This window comes from Diabrotica undecimpunctata, chromosome 9, assembly GCF_040954645.1.
Source record: "Diabrotica undecimpunctata isolate CICGRU chromosome 9, icDiaUnde3, whole genome shotgun sequence".
In the NCBI taxonomy this organism is placed as follows: Eukaryota; Metazoa; Arthropoda; class Insecta; order Coleoptera; family Chrysomelidae; genus Diabrotica; species Diabrotica undecimpunctata.
In genome coordinates, this window is record NC_092811.1 from 49,700,572 (window position 1) to 49,725,738 (window position 25,167).

The following is a 25,167-nucleotide window of genomic DNA, read 5'->3' on the forward strand; positions in this document are numbered from 1 at the left end:
GAACGGACTTTTGACTAGCACTGTATATTCATAATGTATACACAATAAAATAAATAAACCATTTTATAATATTATTGATTTTGCTAGGTTAGGTCCAAGAAATTTTAGTTCAAGGTCAACAAGAATAGAAGATCCTTTGGTTGATGTTATATTAACAAGTCAATAATAGTTGAAAAACATCGATGTTTAGGTTCGATGTTCTCTTGCCATCGATGGTACGTTTCCGATGTTTAATCGATGGTGACCATCGATGTTTTTCTAACGATGCTCATCTCTACTTGTTCGCGGGTTATATAAGTTTTTCTTTAATACATGATTCTTCCATAAAACAGTAGTTGTTTTAATTTCTCTGGAATTTTACAGCGGATGGTGTTATGTACTGTTTTTTCACATTTTGTTGGCATAATTTTTTTTTGTTGATATTTGTTTCCGTATAATAACATATTCCATATATTAGTAACGACAAAGAGAAGTTTTTATCTAATAAAAGTACATGTGCGAAAAGTTTACAATGAAAAACTTTAACCTTAATTTTCTCAGAATCTTTATTTTGTAACATAGCACCTTCATCCAACTGTGATATTTAATTATTAAATTATGCAAAACAACCATATCAACAACTTTTAATAATCATAAATTGGCTTTTCAAAAGTAAAGCCAATGCTAACGCAATGATTATTAAAAATAATTTGAAGATTCCTCGACCAAAACTACTTGACACAGACGAATGTTATTTTTGAAAGGCAAATTGAGAACTTTTCAAGGTACCATCTTCCAAAACCTTCCACGGATATTGAACCTAATTCAACCAAATTAACATAGGAATTTCAAAAATTTAACGTCTACAAGAAGCAATTTTGCAAAACGGGCATATAAGCAACTTTCAATAATCATAAATTGGCTTTTCAAAAGTAAAGCCAATGCTAACGCAATGATTATTAAAAATAATTCTAAAACTTGGGAATAACATATTTTCCTTCATATATTTGGAATGTTTTGTTTTAGTATAAATCATATTTTGCCATATACTATATAAAATAAAACAGCATATTAAACGAGAAAATTATTATTTAATCCATATAACATTTGTTTATAAATGAATTCATATAGTTCCAATAGATAAGAATCTTCTGATAAATGTTTGTATTTTTGTTGCTACTTTCTCCTTGATTCAATTATAACTACATTGTCATAAATTGTTGTCCATCAATTCAGTGTTGATTAAAAAGCACTTCTTTCTTCTTAACTTGTTTTCAGTACAAAATTTTAAAACTGAAAAGAAACAAAACTGTTCATAAAGATCCAGGCACAAGACTTCCATTGATATTCTGAAACAAAGATTACAATAATTATAAATAATATTTGGCGTGTTATATGAAATATATAAACAAAAAACAATACTTTGTTACTCTACAAAAAAAAATAGAGAATGTGGTCCAATAAAAAATTTCCCGCTGCATGATGGTTCAAGCCTCAAATGCATAAATGACCACTTTAATACCTTTATTCATGGTTAAAATCTAATCTCAGATGCAAAGTATGTGTGATGTGCAAAACCTCATGGTTGCTTTTTATACAATCAAAGAAATACAGCAGCTAGTCACGTGATAATACATTTAGATATACGTATTCTGAAAGGATCTTCTATTTTTAGACTGTCTGAATATGAAACGAAGAGACCTCTTTCAGTGAAAGAACTGCAAGCTATACTGGAGGATGACTCTAATTTAGAAGAAGCGGATGAGATAAATGCAGTTTATATACCTCCTTTAGTAGATGTGTTAACACATTAAGAGGATTTAGATGATAATCATCTTATAGAGGAAGGAGCTTTGACTGAAATCGCTGGAACATTCGAGATCCACACAAGGTCTCGAGATGAGGCTAAGACGCCCACAGAATCCATATTGGAACCATCTACAAGTAGGGGGAAGAAAAGAAAAGTAAGTTCCCAACGAAAACGCAATATACACCTGGCTGGTCTAAATTGCCAGAAAACTACTTCTCTTCTCCAAAAGAAAATTAATTTAATAAAAAGGAAAAAATAAAGCTGACACTTCCCAAGCTGGGAAAACATCATTTGAAATATTCTCTTTATTTGTTGACGATATTGTATTCCAGAAAACACTCGAATTCAGCCTGACGTATGACCAGAACAACAACAGACATGATTTCAAGCTCTCTCTAGCTCAACTGCAGAAGTTTTTTGGTATTTTAATCCTTACCAGTTACACAATTCCGGCGTGTGATATGTATTGGTCAAAAGACCCAGATAAAGGCGTAGAGCTGGTGAGAAAGTGATGTGTCGAAACACCTTCCGAAACATAACAAGAAATCTTCATGTCTCCGATAATAATGACTTAGACAAAAATGATAAATTTGCCAAGATATGTCCATTATTTTTTGCTGATGAACGAACGATATTTGCATTTTGGACTATTTGCTCATAATATGTCTGTAGATGATCAAATGGTTCCTTATTTCGGCTGATCTTCTGCAAAAATGTTTATGAGGGGTAAACCAGTGCGCTTTGGCTTCAAGATCTGGTGCTTGTGTAGCTCAGAGGGATATCTATACCAATTCATTCCTTATGGTGGCGCAAATCCAGAAAGGCAGAAATTTCAATACATATTAGGGACGCAAGTAGTTTTGCTACGTGTAATGCAAAACCATTCAGAACATAGAGTTTTCTTGGACAACTTCTTTTCGAGTTATGCACTATTCCACATTCTAGGTGAAAAAGGAATTTTCTTTACTAGCACCGTGAGAGAGAATAGGTTACCAGGATGTCCTCTAAAAAGTAGCAAAGTGCTTGGAAAGAAGAACAGGGGTGAGTTTGATCATGCTTTCGACAAAAAGGCAGAAGTATCAGTTGCAAGGTGGAACGATAATTCAATTGTGACTGTAGCCAGCAACAATGGATGGTTCATCCAATTGTTACACTTAAAAGATATAATTGGAAGCTACGAAAGGAAGATTCAATACCTCAGCCCAGGATGATTAACGATTATAACCGACATATGGGAGCTGTTGATCTCCTAGATAATTCAGTATCAAATTACAGGATCGGAGTAAGAAGTAAAATGTGGTGGTGGTCCTTGTTTATGAACCTTGTGGATTGCACAGTTGTAAATTCATGAAGAATTCATGGAAAACAGAAAACAGCATGGAAGAAGGTGACTCCGAATCAGACCCAGAGCCAACGCCATCCACATCTGCATGGGGTCATCCTTCTAAAGGAAGTTTACCTTCTGATTTTCAATATGGCGAGAATGGTCATAATATCGTTCGATATTAACTACCTAATGTTACTATCGTAAACTAACTCTGTTTATATGTGCGGAAAATGCAAGGTTCACTGACACACTGACTGTTTTAATGCTTTCCATAAAAAATGAGATGCCATAATGACGCTACTGCCATACTACCAAGTAATCATTTTATCTTATATAATTGACTATTGTAGTAATATCCTTAGTCTTTAATTGATAAAACCAAGAAATTTCATTTACACACTATAAAACATATAACTTTTAATTTACTGCATATATTATGAGAAAGTTTCGTTAACGAAACATTATTTTTTTGTATATCGAGGGGTTCGAGCGAAAACCCGAAAACTAACAAAATCATTGTTCGGAGATAATCGCGATTGAAGATTTTCGTAACATTGAAGAGGCTTTAAAATCGTCATAGGAAGTTGTTTCAAATATTTGTTAAAGCCAAACAGTAGAGAATTTAATGTTTAGTTAGAATAATTTATTTTTAGTTTAAATTTTTAAAAGGTTTTTAAAAAAAAAATAAAACATGATTTTTATCGGGTTTCTCCTCGCTGAATGAGTACAACATTTGATTTTATTGGTTTTTATTTTTAATTTTATTAATTATAAAATAAAAATGAACTGTATTTTATTCAAATAAAACGGATAATAATCTACATTCTTTTTAGGAAATTAAAAGGTAATATTTTCTTCTTCCGATTCTTCTCCCATCATTACGTCTGGAATTCGATCTAAGACATTATTCCCTGTTTTTAAACTTGATATCCAAGCATGCAGCTCTTCCGGAAAAATGTTTTCCTGGCACATTTTCAGTAAATCCTTTTTTTTTTGCTTCGCTTATTGGAAGAGTACTTTTGTATAACTTTGGTAAATTACCCGGAGTTGGTAAGTCTAGGGTTGTTGGGATAAAATTTGTTTTTGCCTTTTAGAGCGTAGAGTAGGAGTTTTTTTTTTTGAATTCAAACCAATATCTTCTGATATGTTTAAACACTTTAATTCTTCTGAGAGATCGTTGTTGAAAAAAATTTTCCTTCTTTAACCTTTAATATATTTCAGTCTCTTGATTTTTAACCACTGCACAGTATTACCGTCAGAATCTACTGTTCTGTTTTGCAATATATTTGCTGCAAGTGACTTTAATTCTAAAAATTCATTAAATTTTATTTCTTTTACCTTGTATGTACCTATATTATGTTTCACATTGTCTACTGTCTTCATTTCCTGTTTTCTTGCTGTTTGAAATATATTTTTCGTCATTCACGCAAGTTACATTTACATGTTTACTTGCAGATTCTATTGCCGAGTACATAGAATCCACTTCCATATAAGTATGTCCTGCTTCTAAGAACTTTTGTTCTATAATTTTCAATTGGTCGATATTTTGTACGATCCACAACAGTAGTACGGCTATAAATTGATTGCGGTTTTGACCGCTACAAGTATCTGAAAAAATTGTTACATGCTGAACCTTAGGTCTTAAGCATTCACTTAAATAGTAATATATACAAGTTCCGATTTCAGAACTACCCTTTTTGCCATTGATTTCATTCCAGCACAAGCAATATGCGTTATTGGGTAGCGGTGATTCCCAAATAGTAAGATTGTATACTACCAATTTTCCAAGATAGTGTAATTGACTAATAGATCCTTTGGGTATTTGTAAAATTGCTTGTAAATCCAATGTTACAGACATAAATGTCTTGTCTTTATCTATTCTTTTAGCGGCCTGACAAATTTCGTTTCTTTTTTTATGTTCTTTGTAGATTATTTCAAGGTTTTTTCTCTGCTCTAGATCAGCCTTAGCATATTTGGTACAGATAAAACACTGGTCCTTTTTGGGCGTGAAAAAACTTATACTTCACAAAATAAGATTATACTCTTTACAAAAAATAGATCGATATTTACGTAAAGCAACAGGGTCTCGATTACTTTCGATGCAGTTATCTAAGTAAACCTGGTACATTTTTTTGATATTTAGAGTGGGATCTAAGTATTTTCTAATGGTATCCTTTCGGGTATAATGATATTCCATAACCGGAAAGGATTCAATATGACTTTTAACAAATTGAACATCTTCAGCCTTTGTTGTGTTAACAGGTTCCTTTTTCCGCGATTGTCTTTTTTAGAATAGCAACCAGTAGAATCCCTGTTAGCTACAGCATTTATTATAACATCTGGGGATATACACAGCGTTTTTATAAAAAACTTTTGGCACACTGGAATCCGTTCGTTGTTAGCTAGTGGAAAGAAACATTTCTTGCTAAATTTTCGTTCCTTTCTTTTGGAAGTTTTAAGGACAAGTCTAGTCATAATTTGTTTTACAGTTATATTGTGCAAAATAAAATTTTTTCTAGATTTAAAATCTAGACTCCAGTAATTTCTACAGAGTTCATCACAATTCAACATCAAACTGTACTTGTTAGAGAACGCAACGTCCGTAATCAAGTCCAGACATGAGTGAACTAATCAGAACTACGGACCCAAAAAGGTAAATCGTTGTACTTCGTGTAACCTAAAATTGATTTACTGGGTTTTTGCAGGACAAAAATGTGCTGAAATTTAATAAAGTGTCGTAGTATAAAATTCTTTATTGGATTTTCGCATGAATATATTTTGTTAAAATTAACAGCTTTGTAATCTTCATATACGATAAATGTATTTATATATTTTTAAAATCTTAACTTGTGAATTACTTTTAAAAAGAAAGCAGTTAAGTTGTTCTAGCTTATTTTTCCTAGAACTGATTTTATATTTCAGACATTTATTATGAATTTCTATTTCCGATAAAATTAATTATCTGTTTTTAACTCAGAAATATTTCTAATAAAATTAGTAACTTTACCCAGGAAAAGAAGATAAATGATTCTACCGGATTCTCATATTATAAATATATTTACTTCAAAGTATTTTTATCAGTAAAGTTATATATCGGGTGGGTGTTATTTATAAATACGAGTTAACGGTTTTTACCATGTTTGGTTTTTATCAATTATTGTGCTTAAAAATGTTAATATCAATTTAAAAAAATTTTCAGTGATAGAAAACGTGTTTTTAATACAGAAGAAATAAAAATACCGAATTTCATAATTTTGTCATTTATCGGGTTTTCGCTCGAACCCCTCGATATTGCAATTATTATTGTTTATAATTTTAAGTGAAATATTGTTCTTATGCCTTTATTTATAAAGTATATAAACTTGAATTGCAAAAAACCTAATTATTTCAATGCTTGGCCATTAATGGGTTAAAGTAATACCCTAAAATTGCTTTTAAATCATTTTAATTATTAAAAGCGCTTGTATCTGATAGTCATAGTCATACTTTATTGATCCTTTCAAGACATTCAAAACAAATGTATAGAATACGTCACTACAGAATTCAGTATAAAAAACATTAATGTGTATAATACAATATTCACAGTGTAACAAAATTGATAAAACATAAAATATATAAAATAACATTTTTACAAGTAACATATAAAGCTACTGCATTTTGTGCTCAAGATATTCATTAATAGAATAATATGCTTTTCTTAAGAGTAAATCTTTAACATTTTTTTTTTTAGTTTAGAGGAAAGTGGTATTTCTTTCAGTTTTTGGCAAATTATTGTAAAAGGTCAGTCCCATATATCTGAAGCAATTTTAAAATTTTGATGTTCTGTGTAACTCATAAAGATTCAGCACTTCTTGTATTGTAATAGTGATTGTCTGAATTTACTGGAAATGTATTGATTTCCTCTTTTACATAAAGTAACCATTTATAGATATATAGGCAGTACAAAGTTAAAATTTGATGTTTAATAACAATTGGTTTACAAGATTGTTGATAATCCAAATTAACAATTTTGTGGATAATTTATTTTGTGTAATAAACACTGTTACTATCTACTGAGTTCCCCCATAAAATTACATTATAGCACATGTGGCTGTAAGCAAGATATATAAGAAACGTTCATTAATGCCGAAATGGGTAGTGTGTTTTTAATTCTAGATATAGCATAAAAAGCTTTATTCAATTTCATGTTCACTGAATTCACTTGCTCCGACCATTTGAGATTACAATCAATGATCACACCCAAAAACTTTGTAGAGTGAGTGGAAGATACATATTGTTTTTATCATGGATGGTTAAGAGATAGTCATAGGTAGATGAGTTGTATGAATGAAAATAAATAATTTCCGTCTTGTCAATGTTTAATATTAGTCTGTTGGTATTACACCAGCATATAAAGCAGTCAACAACAGTCTTCATTGTCATTTTTAATTCCTCAAGTGTATGTGCAGAGACTATTAATCAGCAAACATTGATATTATAAGTGCCCTTATGTGATCTGGTAGGTCGTTAATAAAAATTAGGAATAATAATGGTCCCAGCACGGATCCCTGTGGTACTCCTTTATTTGTCGTGTATGTTTCTGAGCTTGATTCTTTCATTTTAACAACACTCTTCCTGTCACTTAAGAAATTTATTACCCATTCTAGAAATATCCCTCTAAAACCAATGTTATATAATTTATTGCGAATAAATGCTATGTCTAAGCAGTCAAAAGCTCGTGAGATCAAAAAATAGTCCTGCCACGTGGTTTCTACTATCTAATTCATCATAAATACGGTCCAGCAAGCTGCATGCAACCGTGAGTGATTAATTTTTTTATCTAAAGCCGTGTTGGTTTGGAGTTAATAGATTGTATTCTATAAAATTTAACATTATGTTGTATACAACCTTCTCTATTACTTTGGAAATTATGCTAAGGACAGATACTGGTCTATAATTTGAAATATCATGAGGGTCATTCTTTTTGAAAATTGGAATAACTTTTGCCATTTTAAATATGGTTGGAAATGATCACTTATCAGTTTTATTATTTTTACAGATATGTTATCAATACCAGTACTAGGCTTATTTTTTAGTTGATTGATTGTATTTTGTATTTCAATTGGAGTTGCGGGTAAAAAGAAAAATTGTTCTGAAGCTATTTTCTTGTGGCATTTTAAATTAATTAATATTTAAATAGGAATAAGCCACAATTAAAGGTTAAAATACATTTATTGACGTTTCAATTTCCATTAAATAACTTTTGCCATTTTAAATATGGTTGGAAATGATCACTTATAAGTTTTATTATTTTTATAGATATGTTATTAAATTTACTAATGTTTGTATTTTGAGAACGATTTCCGAAGTGGAAATTGAAACGTCAATAAATGTATTTTAACCTTTAATTGTGGCTTATTCCCATTTAAATATTAATTAATTTAAAATGCCACAAGAAAATAGCTTCAGAACAATATTAAGAAACCGTTATGGGCCCAGCGTTATTCAAAAAAGAAAAATGTTTTGTTACACATTGAGGTAGTACAAGAAGGCAACGATGTGCCAAAATGAGTTTGAATATTGTATTCTGTAATTGTTGCAAAATATGAGGCAAACGAATTAGCAGTATATCAAGACTTGGTAATAATTTTATTATCATAATGTAGAATACTATCAGACCTGTTCTTCTACCTACCGGTTTCACTGTCTACTAAATTCCAAATTGTTTTTGGTATGTTTTTTTTAGTATTTATTAATAGAGAATTATATTCCTTTTTTGCCTGTTTATAGGTATCTTGAGACTCGAGACTCACTAAATTTTTTGCTATCCAGTGTGGATTTTTTAGTTTTTCACTAGCGTGTCTTACCTCATTTGTTACCCATGTACCCTTATTTGTTTTGTGTGCTTTATACCATGTTTTTAATGGACAATATAAATTGAGATTGTAATCTAAAATGCTAACAAATGAATTTGTGGCATATTCAGCATGCATTTGTGAATAAACTTCATCAAAAACTGTAGAAGAAATATCTGCTTTAAACATCAACATATTTTCATCTGACATATCCCTGTAACTGATGGGTTTTTTATCTTTTTTTCGATACTTTATTGGCTTGCAAATTTACACTAAGTGAAAATACTTTATGGTCACTGAAGTGCCCCTCGAAAACATTTGATTTATAAAGGTGTGGTTCGATATTTGTCAATATGTAGCCCAATTCTGTAGATATTTTACCCACTTTATCTACGAAAACTCTTGTAGGAACCTCAGACGTGACTCTCAGATTATAACTTACCAAAAAGATTGCTTATTATTAGACATGACAAGATAATCAATGTTTAGATCCCCACAAATATAAATATGATACACAGTAAGTCATACTGCATAACTCCAATATATTACATAATTTACACAGAAAACTCTGAACTTTTCCAGATGGCCAACTATAAACACTAATAACACAAATTTTCCTATTGGCTATAAACAGAGAAATTTTAAATGAAGAGCTGACAAGAATTGACGAAAATATAAGTATAGATACTGGACCAAATGCAAGGAAGCTATCCATACAGCGGCTAAATGCTTTTTAAAACCTAACCAGGCTAAAATCAACGAAGATTGGTTTGACGAAGAATGTAAATCCATTAACCAACAGAAAAATGAAGCATATAAGAGACTTCAGCAGCGCAGAACGAGATCAAACCTGGAAGACTATGAAAATCTTAGACGAGAAGAAAAAAGGACGTTTAGAAGGAAAAAGAAAGAACCATACGAAAACGCTCTAAACGAGATTGTTAACCACCACAATAGAAAAGACTCGCGAAAATTCTACCAGAAGATAAACAGCTGCAGAAAAGAATTCAAACCCAGAAAAACAGCATGTAAAGACAGAGATGGTTCCATAATTAGTGACAAAGAACAGATACTAAACAGGTGGGCGAATCATTTTGAAGAACTGCGTAGCGATAGTCGTGAAGAAGACCAAATAGAAATTACTTTGCCTGAAATGGATGAAAACGCTCAAGAGCCGCCCCCCACCGAAGAAGAAATTAGAGAAGCCATTTCAAAACTGAAAAATAACAAAACTCCCGGTTTGGACAATCTTCCTGCCGAACTCTTTAAGAATGGTGCTGACACCCTTTTTAAGCACATGCATAAATTAGTAACCAAAATCTGGCAACGGAAGGAAACGCCCGCGGACTGGAAATTAGGTGTAATGCACCCTCTTCACAAAAAGGGAGATATGATGGTGTGTGATAATTATAGGGGCATCACCCTACTTAACGTGACATATAAAGTATTGGCCAACGTATTGTACAGAAGATTGATCACATATGCTGAACAAATAGTTGGGAACTACCAGACCGGTTTCTGACCCAATAAATCAACAACGGATCAAATCTTCACAGTCAGGTAGATTCTTGAGAAAACGCTTGAGTTCGGAGTCGACACCCACCACATATTCGTGGATTTCAAAGCCGCATACGACTCAGTCAACAGACAAAAACTTCTACAGGCTATGGTGGAATTTCAAATGCCGCTTCATCTTGTTCAACTAACGGAACTTACACTCACAGGCGTAGACAGTGTAGTCAGAATCCAAAACGACTTTTCCAGACCCTTCCATTGTAAAAATGGACTGAGATAGGGAGATGGACTGTCGTGTCTCTTATTTAAACTTGCACTAGAAAAAGTAATTCAAGAGTGCCATATTAATACGAATAGCACCATCTTTTTTCAGAACAATATTGATACCATAGAAAGAGTCCAGCGTAAAAGTTTAACCCATTGCCAGTCTAACCGATTTTCGGTGCGCGCGCTCGTACGTCTTCAACGCGGTGGGGATATGCAGGCTCCGGCGGATGAAATTTCCAACTGTGGCAGTGTTGTGGGTAATAGACGATAAATACTAAGCACAAAAACCACGTGCATTACATGTGATACGCAAAGCCAATTTTATAATTGTTTCTTTCTCATACGATGTGAGTATCATATGTGATTCACATTACTTAAAATTATTATGTACTTATTTTATTATTAGTTTATTAATTTATTCTCTTTTTAGCTTATAAATGCTATAAAGTTATAAAAACGAATCGCTCACAATTTTATGGCCATAGTAGTAACAAAAGAAGCTACGAGTCTAGTGAAGAGAGTGAAAGTCATAATCCAGAAAATTTTAGTGATTCAAGTGACGAGTATTTGCCTTCTGAATGTTCAAATGATTTTTCAGCAACAAGTTCATCTTCCGAAGAAGACATTCAATTAGGTCTATCACCATCACCAACACAAACTATCCCTGAAAAGAGTTCAAACTTTCAGGAGAGAACGAGAGTAAATTTTACTGGAAATTCCGGTTTACAAAAGAGAATTCTAGGTACAGATGGGAATGTAGTAAATCCTGTTGATATATTTCAACAATTTTTTTACGATGAAATCCTCAATTTGATGGTTACTGAAACAAATCGTTATGCGCTGCAATACATGGCAACACATACACTAAGAAGGTCCTCTAGAATGAAGAAATGGGTCGATGTAACATTATCATCATCATCATCATTGGCTTTTACAACTCTTCGTGAGTTTTTGCCGCGTTTACTATTGCCTTCCATTGATTCCGATCCTGTGCTATTATTTCCCATGGCCTTACTTCCATCTTCTCCGGGTCTTTCCTGACTGCGTCTTTCCACCTTTTTCTAGGCCTTCCTGTCGATCTTCTACCATCTGGTCTTTCCCAAAACACATTGCTAATCAGTCTGTCGTCATCACTCCGTACCACGTGGCCTGCCCACCTTAATCTATTGGCTTTTATGTATCTTACGATGTTTCCTTTCCCGAAGAGTCTCTATTTCATTGTTGTATCTGCTCCTCCATTCATTTGTCACGCTGTCCCTGCAAGGACCATATATAATTCGCAGGATTTTGCGTTCCCATACTAATAGCTTATTGATTTCTTTCTTTCTCAATGTCCATGTTTCACTTCCATATGTCACTGCTGGTCGTATTATGGTTTTGTACATTTGGATTTTGGCACGCCTTGAGAGAAGCTTTGACCTCATTAGATGTTGAATGACAAAGAATGATTTATTCCCCTCTAGTATTCGTATTTCAACCTCCCGTTCTCCTGTGTTTTCATTGGTAATTGTTGCTCCTAGGTATTTGAATTCTTTGACCACCTCAAAATTATGATCGTTTATGGTAATGTTTTGTCTTATTCGCTGTCGTTCCTTTTTTGATACGACCATGTATTTAGTTTTTTCTTCGTTTATTTTCAGGCCTACGCTTAGTGTTGCTTCTTCAAAGTTCGATACTATATCCTTAACTTCCAGTGTTGTCTGTGCTACTGCATCTACATCATCTGCAAATGCGAGAATAATCTTTGCTCCTCTGGCAGTTATGTCTGGTTTGACTCTGGTATAGATTTTTCGCATTGCATATTCCAATGCTAGGTTAAATAGTAATGGGGACAGCGGGTCTCCGTGTCTGAGTCCGGTGCTTATGCCGAAAGCCTTTGAAGTTTTGCCTCCTATTCTAATTTGTGCAAAGGAATTGTTGACACACATTCGCGCAATCATGGTCAGCTTCTTTGGTACGCCTAACTCCATCATTGCACTCCACAGTTTTAAGCGATCTATGGAATCATATGCTTGTTTGAAATCTATGAAGATCTGGTGTACTTCTTTATTATATTCCCAATACCCAATGTAACATGAATAATGCTGTAACATTATGCGAGATGAAAAAATTTTTAGGTATTCTGCTTGTAACTCAACTTTCCAATACCCGAACATAGAAGATTATTGGCGACGAGACAGTCTATTTTACCATCCAATGTTTCACCAAATTGGAATGAGCTACAACAGATTCTCTTTGATACTGAAAAACTGGCACGTTTGTGATAATTTAACAGCTCAACCTAAAAATAGATTATACAAAATAGATGCTTTCATCAAGTTGTTTATTTTAAAAATTCAAGAGATCTATACCCCCGGGGAAGAAATAAATATCGATGAAACTATGATTTCTCGCCGAGGAAGACTACTATTTCGACAATATAATCCCGGTAAGTCTCATAAATATGGAATAAAATAATTTAAGCTATGCGAGATGTCAGGATATATATGGAATTTCTCCACATACTGCGGCCAGGATACGTCTACAACATTACCTGGATTAGACCACCCCGGATCTGTTGTTGTTTCTTTATCTGAACCATTACTTGACAAAGGTCGCACTCTTGTAGCAGACAACTGGTACAGCAGTATTTCATTAGCCACTTTTTTGAAAAATAGAAACACAGAATACTGTGGAACAGTGAGGGTTAATCGAAGTGGTATTCCAAATGAAGTCAAAACAGAGAAACTAGACAAAGGACAAATTATAGGTGCAATCAATACTAACGGAATTCGACTATTCAAGTGTCAAGATAAGAAAACAATTTACATGGTTTCAACGTTCCATGGATCTGACATGAAGGAAACTGAGAAGAAATCGCAAAGGTGAAATAATTAGAAAACCTACTTCAGTTTTGGACTATAATAGGATTAAAGGTGGTATAGACTTTTCAGATCAAATGATTTCTTACTACAGTCCTGCTCGTAAAAGTGTCAAGTGGTATAGGAAAGTCCTTTTTGAATGTATTAGTATTGCAGTTGTTAGTAGTTGGGTCTTACATAAAAAATTTTATAGTAATAAAACAATGCCACTAGCAACATTTACCAAATGTTTGGCGGAATCTTTACTTGGAATCGATACCAAGCAGAAAATAGAAAAGCCCATTCGAAAAGTTCATGAACTAACAAACATTGCACACAAAGAAAATGGTAAAATTCAAAGTAGACGGTTTAATGGTTGTTATAAATAAATAAGTCTAGAACATAATCGTAAAAGAGCTCTGAAAGAAGCAAAACAAGTATCTATGGAATGTAGGATTTGCGAGAAACCATTTTGCCTACCATGTTTCAATGGAACTCACGAAAAATAATTGGAATTTTTGCTTTTTATTTTTTAGTCATAGAAATATTTTTAGTTTTTTTTGTGATGAAAAATTTGGAATTTATATACATTTTTTTAATCAATAAATAATCTAGAAATCATTGTAGACTTTCTTTTTAATAGTAGTCTAAAATAACAGCACACATTATAAATACGTTTGTATTCAGGAGGTAATATGGAGATCGAGTTTCCTTTCTTATACATAACCTGTACAGCCAATATCATAAGGGATGTCGTAAATATACTTTTAAGTGATACGATTAGCAGAGCCGAATGAATATATTTCATGCGCTTTGAAGATACTGCGTACTATTGAAAATCGAACAACAATTATCTTTAGCCTCACTCAAGAACCATCGTGATATCTAGATTCATATATAAGATCATACATGGATTTATTGATTGTCCAAACCTGTTAAGCCAGATTAACTTTATTGTTCCCCATCAAGCTCTACGGTACCACATAGTTTTTAATATTCCTTTCCACAGAACACCTATGGTATTCACAACCCGTTGGATAGATGCATGGGGCTATTAAATATTCACTATTTTGATATTTTCAATATAACTTTAACTCAGTTAAAAAGACCTCTTGTTTTGTGATATGTATATTGGCATTGTTCAATTTTGTTCTTGTTATATTTTGTTTGTTTTTTTTTAGTATGTAAGATTTTTAGTCTCATTTTTTTAAACTTTTTAATATTGATTTTATAATAAAAGTAATTTCAAGTTTTGAATCCTAACTGTGATAATGTATATTATAATTTAAACTGTTAATGAGCTTATCCAGTGTATTAAATAAATAAATTTATAATATAAAAATGAATCGCAAAATGTGTTGGTAAGCGCATAACTCAACAATGCATGAACCAATCTTAACAATTCTTTTTTGAAAATGTTCCTTGAAGTCTAAGGATGGTTTTTACGGCGAGAAAAATTCGAATAATTTCCGGGAAAACCCTAAAACAGCCGTTTTCTTTTTCCCATACAAATATTTTCTAACTAAATGTAGGGTCAATTTGAACTTTATTGCTATTCAATAAAGTTTATATTAAATTACAAGCACTTACTGTTGTCCAAACAATGTAGGTGTGTTCCTTTTAATAAATTCCACAGGGGGTTGCAAAATAAGACGAAAAAACAGCTTTATTTTTACACTCCGCATATGGGTAAAACATTGACATTTCCCAGAAACCATTAATACAGTTAAATAAACAAATAAAACTAAAATGTTTCCATAAATCTTTATCCCATACAAGTATTTTCTAACTAAATGTAAAGTCAATTTGAACTTCATTGCTATTCAATAAAGTTTATATTAAATTACTAGCGGACCCGACAGACTTCGTTCTGTGAAATAGATTAGGAATGTGGCAGTTTATTTCTTTAATTCTCCTAAACATAACCGTCACCATGATGATAGGGCGGTGTGTGAGGGTCAGCTCGGGTGACCTACGTATCTTCGCTTCCACGAATTTTGGCCACCCTTTTGGACCCACTAAAAACCCCGACTGGGATGTCTGCCAGAGGGCTTCAAACTAAGAGGGAAACTTAAGGTTCAAATCTGATGGAAAAAATAATCTTAAGGAATAATGGGAACCTAAAGGTGACAATAATTTATAAAATGGGTGCTTCAATGACAAAACATAGACATAATTAATTATGTATTATTATTATTATTATTATTATCATCAATATAGGGTTAATAACCGATGTAATAAAGAATAATGAAATAAAATGTATATAAGTATTTTTAGTAATCGCTTTATTGTAAATCAAGTATTATGATATACAATGGTTTTTGTTTGATTACCAGGTGAATATACAAACAAATCTGATGGTTTTCCAACACGGGAACAGGTAAGATCTACGGAGCAATCATAACCTATTTGGTGGTGCAATTTTATTAGCAGGAGATTATCGTCAAACATTGCCAGTGATTCCACGATCAACGCCATCTGATGAACTCAATGCATGTTTAAAGTCCTCCAATTTGGGAAAACATGTCAAGGTATTACACTTAAGCAAGAATATGTGTGTCGAGTTGCAAAATGACCAATCTGGAGACATTCTCTAAACAACTCATTGACATTGGTAACGGCAAATTTCTTATAGACTATAGACACCTTGACTGGTTGCATTAACTTTCCTCAAAGTCAGTTAACTCGATCAAAAGATGAACTTATTCAAAAGAGGTTTCCAGATGTTGCTCAAAATTACAGAAACCATGATTGGTCGAGCAAACGGGCTATATTGGCTGCTAAAAACATAGTTGTAAATGAATTAAATTTCAAAATTCAAGAACAAATTACAGGCGAATTGAGTATATATAAATCAGTTGATTCGGCTACTAACCAAGATGATGTCGTTAACTATCCGCCTGAATTTTTAAACTCACTGGATTTACCAGGATTGCCACCTCACAATATTCAATTAAAGGTTGGATCGGTAGTTATAATGTTGAGAAATATACCAACCGCATCTTTGCAACTCCACACGGTTAGCGATAAAAAATTATTGAACAACGTGATAGAAGCAACTATACTGAAAGGAAAGTATAAAGGAGAAGATGTTGTGATACCACACATCCCAAAGATTCCGACTGATGTACCATTTGAATTTAAACGACTACAGTTTCCAGTGCAGCTTGCTTTTGCTATGACCATAAATAAGTCTCAGGGGCAATCATTAGGTGTTTGTGGTATTAATCTAGAAAACCCATGTTTCTCACATGGTCAATTGTATGTTGCCTGTTCCCGTATTGGAAAACCATCAGATTTGCTTGTATATTCACCAGGTAATCAAACAAAAAACATTGTATATAATAAAGCACTACAATAAAAATAAAACAGATTTTTATTAATAATTATGATTCACTTGATTTACAATAAAGCGATTACTGAAAATTCTTATATACATCTTATTTCATCATTCTTTATTACATCTGTTATTAACCCTATGTTAATAATAATAATAAATAATTATCTCTATGTTTTGTCATTGACACACCCACTTTATAAATATTTGTCACCTTTAGATTCCCACTATCCCTTTAGATTATTTTTCTATCAGGTTTGAACCCTAAGTTCCTCTCTTAGTTTGAAGCCCTCTGGCAGATATCCCAGTCCGGGTTTTTAGTGGGTCCAAAAGGGTGGCCAAAGTTCTGGAAGCGAAGATACTTAGGTCACCCAAGCTGACCCTCACACACCGCCCTATCATCATGGTGACTGTTCTGTTCTGGGGAATTAAAGAAATAAACTGCCATATTCCAAATCTATTTCACAGAACGAAGTCTGTCGGGTCCTCTAGTAAATTTATATACGTCTAAAATGATCAAAATGTCCAGTAAAATACAAGAGCCAATTCCCTGTACAAGAACTGAAAACAAAGTTAAGGTTATGTTAGACAATGAGTCCAGTAGTGTAGAATCAAATAATAGTTTTAACTCTGGTTCAGCTGATATTTTGTGTAATATACCAATTTCACATGGAATAATCTTACCATGAACTACACCAAATGAATTTTATTGTTTATTTGTTTATCACTATGTTATAGATTTACTTATTAGGGAATCAAAGAAATACTTGAAACAAAAAATAATTTATGGTGACAATGAGAATATTGATAGAGAAGGCAAATAGATACCAACTACCCGTATTTCTTGCCTTCATCGACTACGAAAAGACGTTTGATAGTATCGAGATGTGGGCGATAGAACAAGCTATTAATAATTGTATAATAGATACGAGATATAGGCAACTAATACATAATATACATGAAAATGCAACCATGATAGTACAGCTAGACGAAAATACAAATCCCATCCCCATTAAGAGAGGAGTGAGACAAGGAGACGTAATATTGCCAAAGCTTTTCAAACTAGCCCTAGATGTCTTCAAAACTACAAATTGGTCAACCTATGGCATTAACGTTAATGGCAACAAGTTAAACCACCTCAGATTCACTGACGACATAGTGATTATGGCGAGCACACTCGAGGAACTGCAAATTATAATGGGGGAACTAGCAGCCAGCTCCCAATACGTCGGCGTAAAAATGAATATAAAAAAAACAAAAATAATGACAAACACATGAACAAATCCAGGAATATATCTACCTAGGCCAAATCCTGAGACTTGACAAAGAGAACCAAAGTGCGGAAATTACTAGAAGAGCAAGACTAGCATGGGCAGGATTTGGAAAACTTAGTTGGATACTTAATCCCTTAACGTACGTGCCCGTCGCGCCTTACTGGCAATTTTGTACTCGCTCGTCTGGGACACGGGCGCCGGTTAAATTTTATCCATAAAATTTTTCAAGCCTTGCAAAGCGGATATTTGTATAAAGAGACATATGTAAGCATATATCTAAATTATTTTTCTATTATAAAATAGATGACTCAGTCAGTATTGAGTTACTTTAAAATATATTTATTATCTCATAACTTGCAATTTGCAATCATCATCATTTATAACTGATATTATTGTCGAACTTTTGTTTTGATACAACCCTTCTGTCTTGCCGGTGTAAAGCCGTCTGAAGTCGATATTTATTGTTTTTTGCATTTGAACTAATTTGTGCCTTTTCAACATATAATTATATTGTTTGGTAAGTAAATTTTGCATATAATATTCGGTAGGTTAGAGTAATGTGTATATTTTTTGTTTTACTAAATTTCATTATAATTCATTTAAAATACAATATTATTGTGTGTCCATAAAATATGTTGAAATATTTGTATTGTTCATATAAACCATACTACTATTTACCTATTCAAAGTATTTCGTCTGAACAAAATTTTTAAACGGATTTGCATACACCCCCCCCCCCCCCCCCCACGAAAAGTAAAGGTTTTACACCATTGAAAATATTTTTTTTTATTTAATTATAACCAAAACAAAACATTTTTAGTAAAAAAAATTCGATCATTTTTTGACCATAATTTCAAAATTAATGTGTACGTTAAGGGGTTAAGAACCGCAAAATACCCCAATACTTGAGGAGCAAATGCATCCTTCCTATCATGACATATGGATGTCAAACCTGGACCCTAACTAAGGCAAACATGAATAAACTAGCCACAACAGAAAGAACAATGGAGAGAGCAATGTTAGGTATAAGACTCAGATAAAAAGAAGAACGACTGTGTAAGATCCAAAACAAAAGTCGAGGACATAGCAACAAAAATTGCCAAACTTAAAAGGAGCTTCGCGGGCCAGACTGCTAGACAAAAAGACCAACGTTGGAATACTACAATACGACATTGAAGACCTTACGAAAGTAAACGACCAAGAAGACCACAGATGAGATGGGTTGATGACATTAAAAGAATAGCCGGAACAAATTGGAAATATGTTGCTCAGGATAGAGACTGATGGAAGGAGTTGGGAGAGACCTATGTTTAAACATCGACGACAGAAGGCTAAGAAAAAGAATGAAAAAATTGAAAAGAATTGTCTTCGACTCAGACAATTTGGATGGGTCTAGATTGTGAGATTAATTTGCTTCAAAAATGTCATTAGTACACAATGGGGAATGAGCAGAAACAGATACGAATCTATTCTCCATTTTCTTCATGCTACTGACAATCAGAACTATGACAAAGATGACAAGTTATACAAAATAAGCACATTGATAACAGTAATGAGTACAAAATTCCAAATATGGTGTATTCTACCAGTATATCCCCAGTAAACAACATAAAAATTGAGAAAAATTATTGAAACTATTTAGTTATTTATTTATTAACGGGATACCACCCAATTTAATATATACACAAAGTATTACAAGTATTATCTAGTGATACAATAATTATAAAGATATAGTAAATATGTATGAAAAGAATTGTCGATGCAGCTACATAGAAAAAAAACAAATATTAAAATTGTATAAAGCACATAGCAAATATAAATCACATAAAATTACAAACTTTTTTTTTAAACACATTCTACAGACATTTTCCGAAGCGCACAGCAACAAATCAAAGTCTATTCTATTTCCATTTAGAATGATTCTACTCAGTGGAGAATGCCTACCAAAGTTAGAGCGATGAAATTTAATTGCAAAATTATGAGATGTTCTAGTAACTCATTCAGAGGGAACATTAAAGTCAATTAGAGACAGAAGATCATTGCAATTAATTTTTTAATTCAGTAGTTTATAAAGAAACAAATCATCAGCATACATCTGTCTGGAAGATAACCTAGGAAGGTTTAATGTATTTCTAATTTCTGAGTAGGAATGGTCGCTTAAAGGTTTGTGTAATTTAAAACTTAAGTACCTAATGAATTTATTTTGGAGTTTTTCAAGCTTGGCTATATGGACTTCATAAGTGGGTGACCAAACGACTGAGCAATACTCAAGAACAGATCTAACTAGGGAAATGTAAATCAGTCTGATGGAGTTAATGTTATGCAAACATCTAGAGGTTCTAATAATGAAGCCTAACATTTTAAATGCCTGGTTATTCACATAATCAAAATGAGCGCAAAAATTTAGTTTGGAATCTAATTGAACACCTAGATCTCTTACAGTTGAGACAGCCTTCAGTGGTTCTTCAGCTAATTTGTAATTATAAGAGAGGTTGTTAATTATTCTACAGAAACTAATAAAGTGACATTTTCCAACATTAATACTCATTTGGTTCCAATTGCACCATGCCATAATTTTGTTAATATCAATTTGGAGTTTTTCACAATCTGAGACGTCTTCGATAATTCTATAGATTTTTAAATCATCAGCAAATAGCAAAAATTTAGAGTTAATTTGAGATTTAATGTCATTAACAAATGTGCTGCTGGTGGATATACTTATGCAATAAAATTGTATAGAGGAAAAATTAGTCAACCAGGGAATACAAGTGTTGCAACATATATGGTGTTGCAACTTATGGCACTACTATTAAATAGTGGTAGAACATTGGCGACAAGCAATTTTTACACAAAAATTACTTTATCTCAGCTACTAAATGCAGTAAATTCTTATTTAATCTGAACTCTATGTTCCAAAAGGAAATTTAATTTCACATGAATCATATGTGGTTTCTGTTATATTAGAAAAGCGTGAAATGCAAGCTGCACAAGACAGAGACAGATGGAAAGAGCTGAGGGAGACCTATGTCCAGCAGTGGAGAAAGCAATACAAAGCAGTACAAATATAATCATAGATAAGTGGAATGATAAAAGAGATGTATTGTTTTTAAGTAGTAAAGATCTATCAGAAATGTAGGATGTATATACTTTAATAGGCACTATTAAAAAACCATCTACTATAATAAAATATAACAAAACGAAATCCTGTATTGATGTGTCAGACCAGAAAGAAGCATATGCACCTACAATGCAGAAACATTTTAATATTTGTACAAAACCCAAATATAGTATTATCTTTTTATTTCTAGGGAATAAGAGATACCAAAAAATTATTTTTGAGTTGTTAACAAACACAGCAGTTGTAAATATCCATCTACTTTTCACAGAAGTAACTAATAGGAAAATATACATAACTCAGTGAATTCAGTGAACAACTGGTAATGGCATTACTTCAGTTGGATATGAATGACAACAGACCAGGAGAAAAAGAATTAGACCATTGTCTCACAGACCTAACAAAACATGACAGATGTTCATCATGTTACAGGAACATTGCCATGAAATACAGACATGCAAAGGCCATAACAGATGCTAAAATCTACAATGTGCATATCATCTAATGAAGTTAATCTGTATCTATGTCACAAATGTTTTTTTGCTATTCAAGTTATTTCTCTAAAAAAGTACTGTGCCCAAATGTGATGCACATGGTCATGTATGAAGCCAAACATATTTGAGTTTTATACTAGATCTTGTGTACCAAATGGAAACACAATAAATGTAATTGAAATAAAGATTGATTTTCCTAAAAAATTATTTAATTTAGCCTACATAATATCAATAAAACAATTTTTGAAATACAAAGTATTTGGTCCAACAATAAAATTTTAGTAGGTATATTAACATTTTAAACTGTTGAGTCAGCTAAAGACAGAAAATCATTCAGTGTGTAACTAAGAACAATGTGTTACCAAGGAGTAACTTCATGAAGGAGCATCAAGGGATGCTACTTAACTAATATGATACATTAAATGAAGATCAGACAAACACAAATCTTTAAAAAAACAAATTATTATATTTTCTAGTCTACAGAATTGGGAACTAACAAATTTAAACAGGTAATGAATTGCATTGAACTATTTTCACAATATAGGAATTAAAGAAAAGATGTTTGATTACTAACAACAGAAAAAGCAATAAAATCTATTCATGAGTTATCTAACTCAGATTAAAATGTCTTGGATGAAGATGTTAAATTAGGATATGGGATAATAACAGGATTAATCCCACTTAAATTGAGAAATGCAAAACAGAAGTAGATAAACTAATTATAATTGTATGAAAATATTAGCGTAAGAGGTACAAGAAGAGGTCTAATTAAAGCTCTAGAACTTTATAATGTACAAAAAAAATCAAATGTATTACCCCGAAATTTAAACAACGGATCAATGTATTGTGTTTTACTTACTATTTAACTTAGAGGGAATATTTTTCCACTGATAACTCTAGTTTATTTATAGGGCTCATAAAAAAGGACAGCAGCTGTATTTATTGATCTTTAAGGTGCATCTGAGACTATTACACAGATTTTTATTGATCTTAAAATATCTACATTTCAACGATAACGATGGTTTGTAAAATACCACAGATAAACTATACAAAATTAGACCTTTGTTAGATATTTTGAACAATAGATTTCAAGATATATTGACACCTGGTAGAAAGGTGGTTATTGATGAAAGTATGGTTCCTTGCCCGCTTAGGGATGTGTCAATATATTAAAAATAAGCGTCATAAGTATGGTGTGAAGCTATATAAAGTGTTCTAACTATATTAAATATTCTATAAGTGTAACAGATGGTTAACCTTATAGAATTAAAGTATATTGTGGCAAAGATCCTATTTCAAGTAAGGGACATTCACATAATGTTGTTATGGTAATCATCGATAGCTTACTAGACACAGGAAGAATACTGTATGCTGATAACTTTTACTAAAGTGTACCATTAGTTCAAGATCTGCTAGAGGGTAGAACTTTGTATTGTGGAACTTTAATAAGTAACCGAAAAGGTCTTCCTAAGACAATTGTTACAAGCAAAATGAAATCTTATGAAGTGATAGGTATGTGCAACAAACAAGGGATAAAAGTTATTAAGTTGCAAGATAAGCGGTCTATTTTAATGATAACCAGCAAGGGAAACCATAACACTGCTCTTTATAATACTGGTTGAAAAAATAGAAAACAAGTCGACGTTTTAAAACTACTTTGTGTTATTGATAATTACCCTTATTGATTAGGATAAGGCCAAAAAAGTGGTTGATTATAGCGATCAAATGTCAGCTTACTCTGCTCTTAGGAAGACATTAAAGTGGTATAAAAAAGTTGCTTTTGAGTTAATTTTTGGGGCAGCTTTAGTGAACTCTTGGATTATTTATAATACGATAAACTCCAACACAAAGTGGCCTTTAATAAAATTTCACATTTCTATGATAAAAATGTTATCATGTGCAAGGTACGTAATATTCCTTGCATTGTCATTTTACAAAAAAAATGGCATATTCAACGGATGATAATGAATGTACATCTAATAGTAAAAGTCTTCACACTCTAGATGTGCCAAAGGTAACAGCATTTAGATTATAATTTGAAAAGAGAAACAATAACTTTTAATAGAGATATTCACACTTTTTATAGTGCACCCTTCTAGTAATATCTTTACACTTTTATTAAAGTTATGTGAAAAGCATATAGCAAAGAAGATAAAGCATTATGTCTAAAACAGAAATAACAGCTTCAAACAAAGACAGATCAAGACAAGTATTGCAAATTATTAACACCATAGGCTTTCAGTTATGTTATAAAAAATATGGGAGAATCAGTAAAAACCAAGCTATCTTGACAAATATAGAATGTTTAAAAACAATCATTTAGTATCAGAAAATGAATGTGAATGAATTCTCAAAAGAAAATAATTCTTCCATCTATCTATATCATAGGCAATATTTTCTAAATAAATACTTATTTACATTTCGATAAAACTATCAAATGTATCCATAATACAATGTAAATCAGTTTCCTCCTATAAGGAAAAGTGACAGAAAACTTCTACATAATATCAAAATATGGCTAATATAATTTCAGAATTAGGCAATAACAAATTTAAACAGTCAATGAATTGCATTGAACTATTCTCACAATATCTTTGAATGAAAGAAAAGATGTTTGATGACTAACAATAGAAAAAGTAACAAAACCTATTCATGAAGTATCTAACTAAATTTCTTAGGTGAAGATGTTGAAGTAGGATATTGGATAAGAACAGGATGAATCTGATTAAAATAAATCCCGAAAATCTACTACAGAAGTACATAAATACAACAATGAAGTATATGGTAAAAAGTAGTAACTATTGCTATAGCCTAATGCTAAGACGTAAAAAAGAGGTCAAATTAAAGTTCAAGGCTCAACTTTAAAAAGTATTATCTATGGGTAGATGGCCAAAAGTATACAATTTAATTTATAATTTACGGAAAAATCAAATATATTGACCCGAAATTTAAACAATGAACTACGTTTTACTTACTAGGTATTTACCTAATTTAAACTGCATATTTTTCAACTGAAAACTATAGTTTTATCATAGGACCCATACAAAATAGACAGCAGCTGTATTTATTGATTTTTAAGGTGCATCTGAGACTATTAGTTCCCACAATTACTAATTAAAGCAATAAAGTAATTAATTATATAAAATCATAACGGGCTTCCAAAAATTAATGTAGGAGTAGGACTGTGGGAACCACGAATGTTAATAAATTATTAAATTGTAAAATTGAATACTTACTTCCATTGTGTAGATTCCACACTGGATTTGAAAATAAATTCGCAAATGTTGTAAGGAACTGATTTTTTTTAATTAATGCAACATCAGCACCAGAATTTGCCGGTCGTATAAAATTAAAATGGCGTGGCTTCACGTGACT

General features: G+C 32.2%; 1 long non-coding RNA gene across 1 annotated transcript; it reads right to left on the minus strand.

Annotated features, from left to right (window-relative positions):
* Positions 1–1,050: 1,050 nt before the first annotated feature.
* On the minus strand, positions 1,051–25,167 carry LOC140449511 (uncharacterized). Its single transcript, XR_011951814.1, has 2 exons — positions 25,029–25,167; positions 1,051–1,328 (listed from the first exon to the last, which is right to left on the minus strand). It is a non-coding gene; the product is annotated as an uncharacterized lncRNA (long non-coding RNA).